The sequence below is a fragment of the Balaenoptera musculus genome, chromosome 17 (genome assembly GCF_009873245.2).
Source record: "Balaenoptera musculus isolate JJ_BM4_2016_0621 chromosome 17, mBalMus1.pri.v3, whole genome shotgun sequence".
Classification (NCBI taxonomy): domain Eukaryota; kingdom Metazoa; phylum Chordata; class Mammalia; order Artiodactyla; family Balaenopteridae; genus Balaenoptera; species Balaenoptera musculus.
Genome location: NC_045801.1, coordinates 78,749,679 through 78,763,840, shown reverse-complemented (window position 1 = coordinate 78,763,840; position 14,162 = coordinate 78,749,679). Strand labels below are relative to the sequence as shown.

General features: G+C 45.1%; 1 long non-coding RNA gene across 2 annotated transcripts; it reads left to right on the top strand.

The window, feature by feature from the left end:
- The first annotated feature begins 8,120 nt into the window (after window positions 1-8,120).
- On the top strand, window positions 8,121-13,198 carry LOC118883261. Of its 2 annotated transcripts, XR_005016980.1 has the most exons (4): window positions 8,121-8,276; window positions 9,877-9,995; window positions 11,743-11,852; window positions 12,382-13,198. It is a non-coding gene; the product is annotated as an uncharacterized LOC118883261 (long non-coding RNA). The 2 variants fall into 2 exon arrangements; XR_005016979.1 differs by having other exon boundaries at window positions 11,743-13,198.
- Window positions 13,199-14,162: the final 964 nt, after the last annotated feature.

Genomic DNA, 14,162 nt, shown 5'->3' with positions numbered 1-14,162 from the left:
CTCCTACCATCAACCCTGCACTTGGGCAGCCCCAGGCCTGACCCACCTGCTTCACGGGCAGTAACTCGATTTCCTCCCCGCCAGGCAGTACCCCTGCTGGTCCCTCTGTGGGGTGCAGTCCCTCCCCTTCAGACTGTCCCCACCCAGGGTGCTGGGCTTGGTCGAGATGGGCCGTCCCTGGTTGTCCCCGTGGACATGGTCCTCATGGGGTCCACGTGTCTGGTCACTTTTTGGGCGCAGGTGAGGCCTCCTGAGAGGACGGGGCGGGGGGAAGGGGGCGGCCCACAAGCCCCAGGGTCTCTCCGTTGCTTTCAGCATCTGCCACGTGGTACAGCGCGGGTGGGCCGCGTTCAGCGTACGTGCGGATTACGGTATCTGGTATTAACTAAACCAACAGCACAAAATGAACAAGAGACCAAAGAGATTCCTGCAAAGACATCATGACTTGAAGATAAGGGCACCGAAATAAACACAAGCTAAAAATAACAAAACTGCAGAGCTGTCACTCTGACCCCTAAAACAAGCCCTGTATCAGTCACATGACAAGGCAAAAAACCAAAAAGCAACAAAAATCAGATCTGACGATAAACCACACAAAATTGAGATTATCAATAAGAAAACTTTGAAAAATAGGTTTGTAAATGTAACAGTGAGCCTCAGCCCCATACCTTGAGGAGCCCTAACAATAGTGCAGCGCATCCCAGAGAGCAGAATATTTACCAGAGCACAGAGACACAGCACTACATCTTCGTACACGTGACGATAAAGACAGAAGCTCCCTCATAATCACCAGTATCTCTTGTTGGTTGTTAGAAAAAGAAAGTAAATCCCAGCAAAATAAACGATAATCTTCAATATTGGGTTTTCTAGACAAACACTGACATTCTTTCTGAACAGCCTTCCTGCAGTTTGCCCGTTGTAATGACAAGACCACCCCTTGCAGCTCTGTGAGCTGGTCTAGTTTGTGAGAACCCCCATACTTTGGGTTTGTTAAAAAATCAGTGTTGTGACCACCTAGCTTCCTGCTGGGAATAATCCCTTACTCCTGGCGAAGCAGCTCTGAACGGATGACCGTGGAGGTTTTAAATGTGATGTCTGTATTCTTCGCCTTCAACAATACTCAATTCAAAACTTTACAAAAATGTATTGAGTTAGACGAAAAAGTGATTAGAAGCCGTTCTGTGAGTTTTTGTTTTTAACAGCAAAAGGCAAAAGCCACAGGATATTGGGGAACCACCAAAGCCCGCCGGAACACACCAGGAACACACCAGCTGAGGAAGCTGGTTATTGCCGGTTGCAGCCAGGGAGGGGGCACACCATGGGGAAGGGTGGCCGTCTCAGGAGAGGGTGCTGGAAGGAAACGACTGTGGGATTTGGGCTCCTGTTAGGTAATTTGGGAGGAAGGTTCAAACGAGAGGGTTCTGCTAAGGCTTGTTGCTGTCAGGGAGCAGGGGCGATTCTACGACTGGGTATCTACTACATCTTGCCCTATTTCTAGGACAGAAGCAGGGCTGAAGCCGGGGTCTTCGCAGGAGCCGCATTACCTGTCCTGGCCAGCAGAGGGGGATGTTTGGTCATTTGTGCCGGAACCGCTGGTGTTCTATCGGACAGAGTGGTCTTGCTTCTGTCCCCATGGGTCATGGTCTCAGAGTGCTTTGTCTGATGTCGGTGTCCTGTGAATGGTTCCACAGGAGGACTCCCAGCCTGTCCGTGAGTGCCACGCGACTCCGACGTCAGGGCTGTGCTTCTGAGAACTTCAGCAAGTGCTCCTAGGAGCTGGGGAGCTGCTCCAGGGCTTGGGCTCAGGGGCACCATCATGGGACGCTGGGCGGACAATTTATTTTACAATAGAGTGCTTTTATATATTTAATAAACAGTCTCAAAGCTATGAACTAATCTTTCATAAAAGTGCTTCAGATACTGCTTCTTTCTGCTGGTCAATTTGTCAAGGCATCTTGCGTTGTATCTTAATGAATACGACAGATAGAGCCTGAAATAGAGTAACCCTGATTTTTGCATACAATTTATTTAATGTTTATTCCTATAAAAAATTCAACCAAAGTTTTGAAAATAAAACATATCCTCTTTTAATAATTTTACTTGGGTCTCTGGAAACTTTAATGCACTTGATTGTATTAGCTTGAACATAAGAAAAAAAAAAGAAACTATTTTAACAAGGCACTTGATTTTATACTGTAGAGATAGAACAGAAATGTGTATTTTGCCTAATCATTACTTTATTTTAGTAAAACTTTAAGCCCCTCGCTCAGGATACCCAGTGCTACACATTCAAGCAAACAAATAGAAAATCATCTCAGCAGTTAAAGTCTCAAGACTTAGTAAGTCTCATTCTCCTTTCTGGAAATGAAGGGGCATTTAGGGAAAGTTGGTTTGTACCAGCTGTGCTGTCACAGACCGTCTCTTTGCCCATCCTGCCTCTCCAGGGGTAGGACGTTACAGACCAACATGAGAATCCCCTTCTGACAACTCCCCTAAAATGTTTATATCATTCTGCTCCTACAAGTATTCCTTTATACTATTTATCATTTAAAAAAGTAATTATTAAATATTTAACATATTCAAAAACACAGTAAAAAACATAACAGGAAACTATAACCTATATTTAACAGAGGTCAACATACTTTCCTAAGAAGACACCCTCAGACCTTTTCTTAGAGATTAGTGGGTTTAGGGTTGAGATTTTGTTGGCAGAAAGTGGGAAGAGAAGGATTCTATTGGATGCCAAGTGAATGGAGAGTGTTAGTCCAATTTAAGCACCATCAGCGATGTTTAAACATTTCCATCATATTTTCGCCCCATCGACGTGATCTTAAGTTTCTGGCATCAACTGCACATTGCAACATGGTATCCAGGAGTCGGATTTGGGGTATCCAGCATATGAATAATTTTATAAAACACGGCTTACAAAGTGAAAACCATATTTCGGAAAAATAGTTCTGAAAGGGCAGATGCCTAAAGACATATTTCCAAAATGCATCTTTTTCACATTTGTCATTTTCTCTTTTCTTCCTTGGTTTCTGCTCTGTCTGTCCTCTGTCTTCTCCCTCTGCCCTCACACTGTCCTGGAAGGGCTTGGTTCTGAGGGACCCCATCTTCCTGTCAGAATCCCTTTCTCATTTAGCTCCATCCTAAGATTTAGGTCAGATATTGGGTTGTCTTATATTTTCCCTGAATTAAATATGATTCTGAAAAAAGTATATATACACATACCATTCGGTAATATATATGTGTGTGTGTATCTACATATATATATATATTTCTAAAAACTATAAGATTACATCTGTAAATTAGAATTAAAAGAAAACAAATTGTAAAATTAGGTGCATTATTGTTGGTTATCACTGTTGTGATACTAATTGTATCATTACTATGTAAGATTTTGTACTTGATTGATATTTTTTACTGTCAGTATTGAGAATGCATTCACTTTGTATTCTGAATTAAAGGAATTTATTCTAACATACATTTTTATACTATGTAGATACATAGTTATATATGGATACACAGACCTTCCAGGCTTATGCATCTATACGTTCCACTTTGGGAAAATGGAAACACCAGTTTGGCTCCTGCCAAATGGTTACATCCGGCCACAGTCATCAGTACTTTGAGAACACTGAGTGCATTGACCAAGCAAAATTAGGACGAGCACTTGTGTTTTCCTTGTGCCATGTTCCCGATGGTCCAGGAATGGACGGCCTTACCGTCACCTATTTCCTCAGGCCCCAGAGACAGACAGACCTCCCAGGGTCCCTCTGTCCGTCTTGGGTCCCGGACTTGCAGCGTCTCCTCTCTCTGCGCCTCTTCTCACCTGCCTCTCCCCTTCGCCCGTTCTCCACGTGGCCGGGTATATCGTTTTCATAAAGCACGGCTCTGATCCCGATGCTGCTTGAGAAACAAGCGAGCAAGCAGGGGACACGACTTAATCCTGACGCCCTTGTGACCTTGAAGACTGGCCCCGGCTGGTCAACTGCATCATTTCAGGTTCTTTCAGCAGAGCCCCTGCACGTGTATCGTCCCATGGAAACTCTGTGCATTTCAAGTCTCTGTGCTCTTTGGGCTAACCTTTTAGCCCAGGGTGAAATGTCTTTTCTTCCCTTCTTTGCTCGTCACAGTGTGACATATTCTCCGAGCTCAATCAGCGGTCGCCACCTCTCCAGGTGGGATGAGTCGCCAGCTATTCTGTAGCCCCGTGGCCGAGTGTGTGGCGTCTCACAGCACGTGTGGAAGCGTGTGCCCTGCCTCGGTGTCCAGCCCCTCTCAGGACCCTGGGGTGACGAGTGCAGCACAGGCCGTGGGGCGGAGGGCTGACGCCAGGACTGCAGCCCTGCAGACTCCGCGTGCCCCGCTCCCTCCGTGCCCTGGGGGCAGTCGCGTTTCCTCGGGGGGCCGCTGTAGTGATAAGAGGCCGTCTGCAGGTGCATTGCCCTCCATCCTCACCGGCCAGCCCACGACCTCTTTCAGGTTCTGTTCGTCCTGTGTCTTTTCATCCCAGGAGGCCCAGCACAGACGCTGGCATCTGGTAAACTCTCAAATATTTATTGAATGTATGAAACAATATGTAAGCAGAGATTAAACAGAGGAATTGACAGAGATTACAATGAAAATATATATGATCTACTCTATTCATGTCAAGTATTAAACTCTAGCGGGCTGTGAAGTACAGCTAGAGCAGTGGGGAAACCTCATCTTGTCATTTTTTGTAATAACCTATTGTCAGTTTGACTTCTGATTAGGGAGACAAACCAAAAACACAAATTCTATTTCCTTGATTAACTTGTACAGAATAATTTCCAGGATGAACCAACTGGCTTCCATCCTTGAAACTCAGAACTTATAACTCAGAGGTCCTCAGTCATTGGAGATTTGGTTAAATACAAAATCAAACCTAATTCAGGCCATTAATCACAGAGCTCCTGATGTTCTATTCAGCTCTGATCGCTATATTCTTTTGAAGAAAACGGCAACAATTATAAAAGAGTTATTCCTGTTGGCTTGGAGATGCCAAGTTCTTTGGGATTTTGCCAAACTCTACATTTATTAAACCTTATTTTCCCACGTGTTAGGAACGAGGTGCTTTGGGAATTTGCACAGATTCGCTTGGGTTGCCTTGCATTCAGCATTGGCACGAGTAGGCAGAGCTGTGAAGCAGGAGGAGAGGACCGATGTCGTTCCACCTGCCCAGTGTCTGTTCCTCAGCAGGTCATGACACCCCCATCCACTCCATCCACACTGCCTAGGTCTCACTAGGACTCTAGCCAGCATGTCCCCCAGCCTGTGCCATCAGCGGTGACCTGATGGGACAACGAGATGCCCTCCATCCGTCCATCCCAGCATCCTTTCCCAGATGTCCAGGTGTCCAAGCATCCCTGCCCCCAGGTGTCCAGAGCTGCCCGTGGTTCCCATCAGCCCAAAGCCCAGTTCAATAGCTTGTCTTCCATCCTGGAAACCACCTGAGGGCTTGGAAGGAAGTCCCTTTTCCCCTGTTACACAGAGTGGGTTCCTGTTGCTTATAACCAGAGAATCCTAGCTAACACATTTAAGAAAATTTGTATTAAAGGGAAAATATTTTAATCTCAGCATCATCTTAATCAATGTCAAGTGGCCGTCCTCCATCCACCATCATCAGGGATGATGGACCCTCCGTCACTGGGGGCAGTCTGCCAGCTCCCCCAACCTGCCTTGACTTTCTCATCTGTAAAACGATGATACTAAGACGGCAAGATACCCTTTTATACAGACTTGCTGTGACAGCAAGTTGTTTTTTTTTTTTTAAGCGGAAATAAAACTTTTTCAAATCACAAAGCATTCTATAAAGTAAGGCATTTTTATATACCTCTCACTTTTTCTTTTAACAGATATTTCTTTAAAAAAACAAACTGTTTCTACCAAAAAATCTACCCTGGGGATATTTTAGTGTTCATAGTGCGTGTTTCAAAGAAGTAGTCAACTGTTCCTTAAAGTGTGCATCTGTGTATCTGAACACTGACTATGGGCTAAGATTGTGGTCTTAGGTTTTTCTAAGTCTTTCCTTCACTTCGGTGTGGACAGAACTGGACTGCAAGTCCACACGGTCATGGCCACACAGCACCTGTGTCACAGATGAGCCGTGTCCTTATTTCTAGGTGAAGAGAATGAACTTAGGAATCTGGTCTTCAATTCAAGGGAGGTAATAGAGTTTACTGTGATTCACGTGGAGATGTTTGTTGCATGGTCTCTTTTAAATTATTCTCAGGAGTTAGGTCATTATGTTTCCTTTTTTGTTTTCTAGAACGTTTTGCATTGAGCCATTCTTCAAGATAGTGGACGAAAAACACCCTGGACCCAAGCTCACCAGGCTTGGCAAAGGGTGAAGAAACCAGGAGAATGGAGAGAAATTCCACAGGTGTATGGCAAGATGCCACAGCCCTCCCCCGACTGGCGCCTGGCATCCTCTCCAGCTGGGACATGGGGACTCTTCTCTGGAGAAACCCAACAGCCTCAGGGAAAATGCCGAGACGAGGGACCCAGAGGCTCCCAGCTCCCTGGCTGATTCGTCTTCAAGTCCTGCCCACTGAGAGGAGGCTCTGAGAGATTGGTTAGTGTCTTATTCTTAGTTATGAATTAACAGCCAACAATCGCCAGCAGTAAGTCATAAACTCAATGATTAAAGAAGGAAAAAGAAACAAAATAGGAAAAAAATGAACTCAGTTGGAAAATGATAATAAAGATATTAGAATGAAACAAAAAAAACACTATGCTTAAAACCCTTGGAGAGGACTTCCCTGGTGGCACAGTGGTTGAGAGTCTGCCTGCCAATGCAGGGGACGCGGGTTCGAGCCCTGGTCTGGGAGGATCCCACATGCTGCGGAGCAACTGGGCCCGTGAGCCACAATTACTGAGCCTGCGCGTCTGGAGCCTGTGCTCCGCAACAAGAGAGGCCGCGATAGTGAGAGGCCCGCGCACCGCGATGAAGAGTGGCCCCCGCTTGCCATAACTAGAGAAAGCCCTTGTACAGAAACGAAGACCCAACACAGCCATAAATAAATATAAAAATAAATAAATAAATTAAAAAAAAACCAAACCAAAAAAAACCCTTGGAGAAATAAGAGATGACATTTTATTCAAGAAAAAAATATCGCAAGGCACAAAGAGGGAGAAAGAAAGAGCTCTGTACAATAGAATATGTGAGAATTGAAATTAAAAACCTTGGCTGAAGATTTGGAAGATAGAGTAGAGAAGACCTACCAGGAGAAATGAAAATAAAAGGGTAAAAAATGAAAAATGAAAGAGGAAAAGTTAGAAAATAAAAAAATAGTGGTTTTGTTCCAACGTATTTAAACGAATTTCATTAAAAGAGAAAGAGTGGGAGAGAGAAAAAGATTTTTTGTTTTCAAATGCAGCTTTGTTTTTTTTTTTTTTCAAAACTGAAGAACATTAGCTTCTGGTTTAAAGGCCTCTCCTCCCACTAACCTGATTCCCCACAACAAAGAGCAGTAAAGCAAAGAGTCCAAATATACAGCAAGATTAAAATAGCTGCTTACAGCAAGTGCAGAAGATCAGCTTGCTCTGATGCTTCTGAAGATCGCTCTGGAATCGAGAAAGACAGTGGAGACGTAGCTACTAAATGTCAAAGGAAAATAGTTCTACCCAGTGATGGCAGAGAAAATGAAACCACAGAAATGCATCTCGGGGGGCTCTGAGGAGCTCTGTTTCTTTTTTTTTTAATTTATTGTTATTTTTTAATCTTTTTATACAGCAGGTTCTTTTTTTTTTTTTTTTTTAAAGAAATTCACGTTCTTTTATTTATTTATTTATTTATTTATTTATTTATTTATTTATTTATGACTGTGTTGGGTCTTCGTTTCTGTGCGAGGGCTTTCTCTAGTTGCGGCAAGTGGGGACCACTCTTCATCGCGGTGCGCGGGCCTCTCACCATCGCGGCCTCTCTTGTTGCGGAGCACAGGCTCCAGACGCGCAGGCTCAGTAATTGTGGCTCACGGGCCCAGTTGCTCCGTGGCATGTGGGATCTTCCCAGACCAGGGCTCGAACCCGTGTCCCCTGCATTGGCAGGCAGATTCTCAACCACTGCGCCACCAGGGAAGCCCCAGCAGGTTCTTATTAGTTATCCATTTTAACAGCTGATGAGAGTAGACTTGATCCAGGAATCAAAGAAGAAGTTGTTTCCTGGTAGAGAAACTTCCAGACCTTTCAGAAGGGAGTCAAAGAAAATGCAGCGAGAAGTAAGGCCTGGGCCGTTTTACGTCATGATATGGGTGAGGGCATAATAACTACCCTGCAGACTGTGGTTTCCTGGTTTTGAAAATGGGACCAGTCGTGACTTTCTCCGGGTGGTCGCGCAGATGTGCTGACACAGGACCGGGCTCAGAGCCGGCTGGGCACACAGAGCTCACGCCAGACGTTCTCGGGGGCTCCCCGAGCCTCTGACACTTCCCCCATGCTCACCACTTTCCACATTTCATTGCCTTTTGGTAACACAGTAGTAAAAGCCGAAATACCAGTGCCTTTCTCTTTCCTGAGGCAGCAGAGAGAAAGGGGCCTGGAGAAATCAGGACAGTCCGGTGGCCGATCTCTAGAGGAAGGCAGTGGGGTGTCCTTGAGAAAGGCCATGTGCAGACAGGAGGGAGAAAGCTCAAATCTTGAAGGTCCAGCCAAAAGCGGCTTTAGGGGCCCACCTGGCAGGAGGCGCAGGTGTAATTTTCTGACTCAGAAATATCGACTGTCCAGCTGCAGACACCCCCTGGCACCCGCCTGCCTGTGCATTTTCCAAGTCCTCCCGTACCTGGTCCTGCGTGTTGGGCCTCAGGGCAGGGAGACAGCTCAGTGGCGTGTCTTCAGCTGCTGGGGCCGGGCGTCGCTAGCCTTTAACCCCCCAGAATCACACCTGGGCCCGTTACCTCCAAGTTCCCAGACTTCCGGCATGACGGGCTGGCATCTGAGGCCCACTGAGCTCTTTGGTCCTTTGAGCACTGTGAGCCCCTGGCGGGGTGAAGAGTTGTGTGTGATCATGTTGGTGAATTACGGTCACGCATATTCAGCCTAACCCGTAACCGCAAGCAAGGCTCAACCTAAAGAGAAGGTGAGATGCACAGAAAATGTTCACGGCCTTTTTAATTGTCCAGGCTTTTCTTGTCTTTGAGTTCTCGCACTTACATTAGTGCTGGAAACGGTCCATCAAGTCATTCAGCAAATATCTGAGTATGAACTGTATGCCAGCTACTGCAAGGCAGGGCAGAGGCTATAAAGTCAGAGATGTCCCAACCCCCTGGGGCTTGCTGTCACATGTACAGAACTAGCTTTGGGATTCCGCAGGTATGACCGCCCTGCAGTGAAGGAGGATATTGTCTCAACTACTGAGACACTTATAAATTATCTGGAAAGTTTTCTGATCTCAGACCCAGAGAGTCAGTGCTTTCCCAGCCTTAGCCTTGTTTATTTTATCTCCTTTAAAGCTCCACTGGGGGGACTTCCCTGGCGGTCCAGTGGTTAAGAATCGTGCTTCTACTGCAGGGGGTGCAGGTTCGATCCCTGGTCAGGGAGCTAAGGTCCCACGTGCCAGGCAGCGCAACCAGAGGAAAAATAAAAGCTCCATTGGGATTGTTACACAGTAATCTATATTAATTTTGTGAGAAACAGCTAAGAAAATTTTCCTTGAAAAGCGACGCGTTTATGTTTATCACAAGTGGTGATGAGAAAATGGAGAGAAAAGTACTGCATTGGAATGGTCACCACGTCTGACTTTCTGCGCTTTTCAGAACGAGCTCCAGAGTCTCTTAAAATCAAATAGTTGTTTTTCATTAGATATTCTTTTTATATTATTTATATATTGAAACGTGTCTCTTCTGTTTTGAACAGGAGAATAGATATCTCCACAGTCTTTAAGAAATACATGGTCAGGGCCATTGGGTCCTGGAAACACTGTGTGTTTTTCAGGTTGGAACAGCCGTGGATGGTGAATCGTCCTTGCCTCTGAGGTGAGCAAACAGTATTCAACTACTTAATCCTATTATCAAAGTGAGTTAACAAAATTCAATGTAAATAGCACCAGTTCAGAATTGCTAGTGCAGATCTGAATAACGAATGTGCAGATCTTCTGGTGTCTCTGGATATAAGACGAATACCGTGGGTTTCAAAGTGTCTAACACCGTGCTTTTCGGAAACTGATGACCCACGTCTGTGTGTTTGCACATGTGTGCGTGCTTGTGCATGCATGTGTGTGTGCATGGGAGTGTGTGTGCAGGTGTATGTGTGCACGTGTGTGATGTGTGTGTCCGTTCAGCATTAAATATATCCCTGACATTTGACTAGCTTTTACTTTTTCAGCTCTGTTGAAAGAATGCAAGTCCTTTTCCAATAGCCAGCTCCTCTGAGTTGACTGGTATTTAAACTTAGAATTTTCAGGAGAAAAATTGAAACGTAGATGTCCGTCGATCGGTATTGATTCTATGCCAACATCTTTTTAGTAAACACTTTATTGTTATTGAAAAATAGGATAATATGTAAAGACATGTTAGACATGCAGTGTTTGACTCTATAGAAAAAATGGGAGAGAATGAAAACTAATAGGTCAGAATGAGGTGGCATAATAATAGCTAGAATATAAAAAAGGAAGATCAGTAAATTTTATAGGAATTCAGAAATCACGATCAGAAATGCAACTTACAGAGAAACAAAATATTTGATCTAGAAAAAATCTGAACAAAATCTATTTTCTATGTTATCATGAGATAGTCATGATTAACCTTGTTCCAAAATTATAAATGAGTCCACACTACTAAAAGGTGTTCTGACATTGAGAGCTCTTTTCTAGAGGAAATAAATATGCCTAATTTTCAATGTACTTAAAATAGAATCAAATTTTTTTTTTAATTTTTTTTTTTAATTAATCAATTAATTTATTTTTGGCTGTGTTGGGTTTTTGTTTCTGCACGAGGGCTTTCTCTAGTTGTGGCGAGCGGGGGCCACTCTTCATCGCAGTGCGCGGGTCTCACTATCGCAGCCTCTCTTGTTGCGGAGCACAGGCTCCAGACGCGCAGGCTCAGTAGTTGTGGCTCACGGGCCTAGTTGCTCCGCGGCATGTGGGATCTTCCCAGACCAGGGCTCGAACCCATGTCCCCTGCATTAGCAGGCAGATTCTCAACCACTGCGCCACCAGGGAAGCCCTAGAATCAAATTTTAAATGAAGTCAGCATATGACTTAGCACCAGATTTTGGAAAAGTTTGATCATGTTGAACTAGCAGCAACAAATGAAATATTTTTTATTTTTAAATTAAAAATTAGAGCGTATATGAATAATATAAAAATCAGATGGCAACTAATTCAGATGGAGTTTTACCATTATCACTAATATTCACGGCATGAAGATGACCAAAAAAGTTTTTGCCAAGCACAGGATCAGAAGTCTGTAAACTGCTCTGTGGTGCTGGTGTCAGTAGTAGCAACCTTCATATATAAAAAAGTGGGCGCAAATCATGCATATAATTCACAGAGCATCTTTGGGATAGATGTTCTATTTTCCAAATCCAAATGACAATTTGCAAATGTAATTCCATTATCTAAAATACTTTGGATTCCTAATAACACTCTCCCCTGCTCAAGCTGCTTGGAAGGTTGGGACTCTTTCCCTTACGCCACAATGTGGAGTTTGCTGTTAACTTTGGGAAGGATTCTCTTGAATTCTACTACAGCAAAACTGTGGTTGAATTGTTAATTTCTTCTAGAAATGAATCTCTCAAGCTGTGTCTATGCGGTATTAAGTGAAAGGATTATCTGGAAATTGTCCAGTTTGGAGTGAAGAACGAGATCATGCCTGGATAACGGAAGTCTCAAGGTGAACATCTGGAGTCTGACAGTTTCCACAGTTGAAGTCAACCCAACAGATTTCATGTCAGCCCAGAAGCCTCTGTGCTTAGAAGTGGACTTGGCTGTCTCTCAGTGTTTAACATGTGTTCAGTTCCCCTTAAGCTGTCCCAGCCCTCGGAGCAGCCAGGTGTTTCAGAATCTTGTCGAGAAAACCCAGCGAGTAACAGATCTTCCAGAGGCGGGAATCCTGCCGGGTCAGGGCTGACCCTGCACTTGGGGAGCCCAGGACAGTCCCCGGGAGGGGCAAGCGCCCCCTGCTGTGGGCCTGTCTCCTTACTGGGGTGCCCTTGACCTTGGTGGTCTGTCCCGTCCCCTCCCACCGCCACTCCCACCAGCAGGAGGCCTATTTAGCAGGTCTCCACGTTTTATCTGCCTTCGCTGCTTTCTAGCCCTAATTTAAGAATTGAAGCTTGCCCCCGTCCGTTAGCACTTTTGGGTTCTGTTTTCCTAAAATGCTTCTCCAGATGGCTTATCCATCAACCCTACCTGATGATTAGGTTTCCGCTGTTTTCCTGCTGCTTCATCTTCTTTCCTCTGGAAGAGCTCGGTCTCGTTACCTCTCACCCTTGGAGTTCACTGTCCGTCCTTCGGGAAAACGGTACCATCAGTGTCTTTGTGGCTTTGGATGCTCACAGCTTGAGATGGGGATGGAAATCCAGCCCACTCGGTGTCGTGAGCACGGCCCCCTTCCCCATGGCTGGCATCCTGGCTGTGACTCACCCCCACCCGTTATCCTAAACCCACCCACCCTTTTCTTCCTGCTGTCTCCTGTCTGGATGTGAATCCCCATAGCCTCCAGGCTGGTCTCCACACTCAGATTCCACCCACCCCAGGACATTTGCTGCAATGCTAGCGGGAAAAACGAGCTTTCTAAAACTCATCCTGAGCATGTGATTCTTCTGCCTAAAATTCTTCAATGGCTTGCAACCGGGCAAATTCTAAAATCCTTCTCATGACATCTGAAACCTTTGAGAACTGAATTTCTGCCCGTGTCTCGGTTCCACACTAGAGCTGGCGGCCCCTGGGGACCTTCCTGCAGGGCCTGTGGGGTCTGCCTGCTTGGGGACCCCGACCCTGTCACTGGGAGGCCTCCCATGACACCCCTACTCTGTCCCTTTAGAGAACCTAACATGAGATTTTTTTGCATCATGTACTGTAGTGGATTATTGTTTGTCTGAATTTCCTGTTAGAATCTAGACACGGAGCCCTGTGGGAATGGACCATCTCTCTTTATATTGGATTTGTTTTTGCCTGTTTAACACATAGTAAATTCTCAAAACTTTTAGTGGATTAATAATACATTTGTGGGGGCTTCCCTGGTGGTGCAGTGGTTGAGAATCTGCCTGCCAATGCAGGGGACACGGGTTCGAGCCCTGGTCTGGGAAGATCCCACATGCCACGGAGCAACTGGGCCCATGAGCCACAATTACTGAGCCTGCGCATCTGGAGCCTGTGCTCTGCAACAAGAGAGGCCGCGATAGTGAGAGGCCCGCGCACCGCGATGAAGAGTGGACCCCGCTTGCCTCAACTAGAGAAAGCCCTCGCACAGAAATGAAGACCCAACACAGCCATAAATAAAATAAATAAATAAAATTAAAAAAAAGAAAAAAGAAAATGCTCCCTATTTCACTTACAAAATTAATTTAAAAAAATAATACATTTGTGAAAATCTGAGGTCAAAATATATTCCCAATATCCTTTCCTCGAGTAGTATAATTATCAATCATCATTTGAGCCACTGCGTCATTTACCTGTCACATCTTTCAAGAAAATGGAGTGATCTATCGAGAAATCTACATCGTATCATCACAGTGAAGCTTAAACAGCAGGAATTACACAGCTCAGGATGGGCTGGAGGCTATGATTCTGTCTTGACTGTTGGGGAAAAGCACAGATGAAAAGGCAAAAAATAAAAACACACAAAAAATTACCTACCATTGAGTGCTATAGCTTAGCTTAAAAACCTTTAAATATAGAAGCGTTCTTTTGTAGCTACTGTGCTTTTTCTACTGACTGTATCTCCTCTTCTCTTATCAAACAAGGATGGTATGAATATCCTGGTGAGGAGTATCTTGGCCTTGGGAGTCCATCAGGGCCATATTTAGAACTTGGCTCCTGCGAAGACCTGGAACCCGCACACCCTCCCAGGCCAGCATTCTGTGCGGGCAGAGGCCGCCAGGTGCCTGATTGCACAGAGAGATGGCATGGGATCGCTCAGTGTGACAGTCAGGGAAGATGTCACAGATTGCAAGTGCTTGCAGGGACTAGTCACAATCGC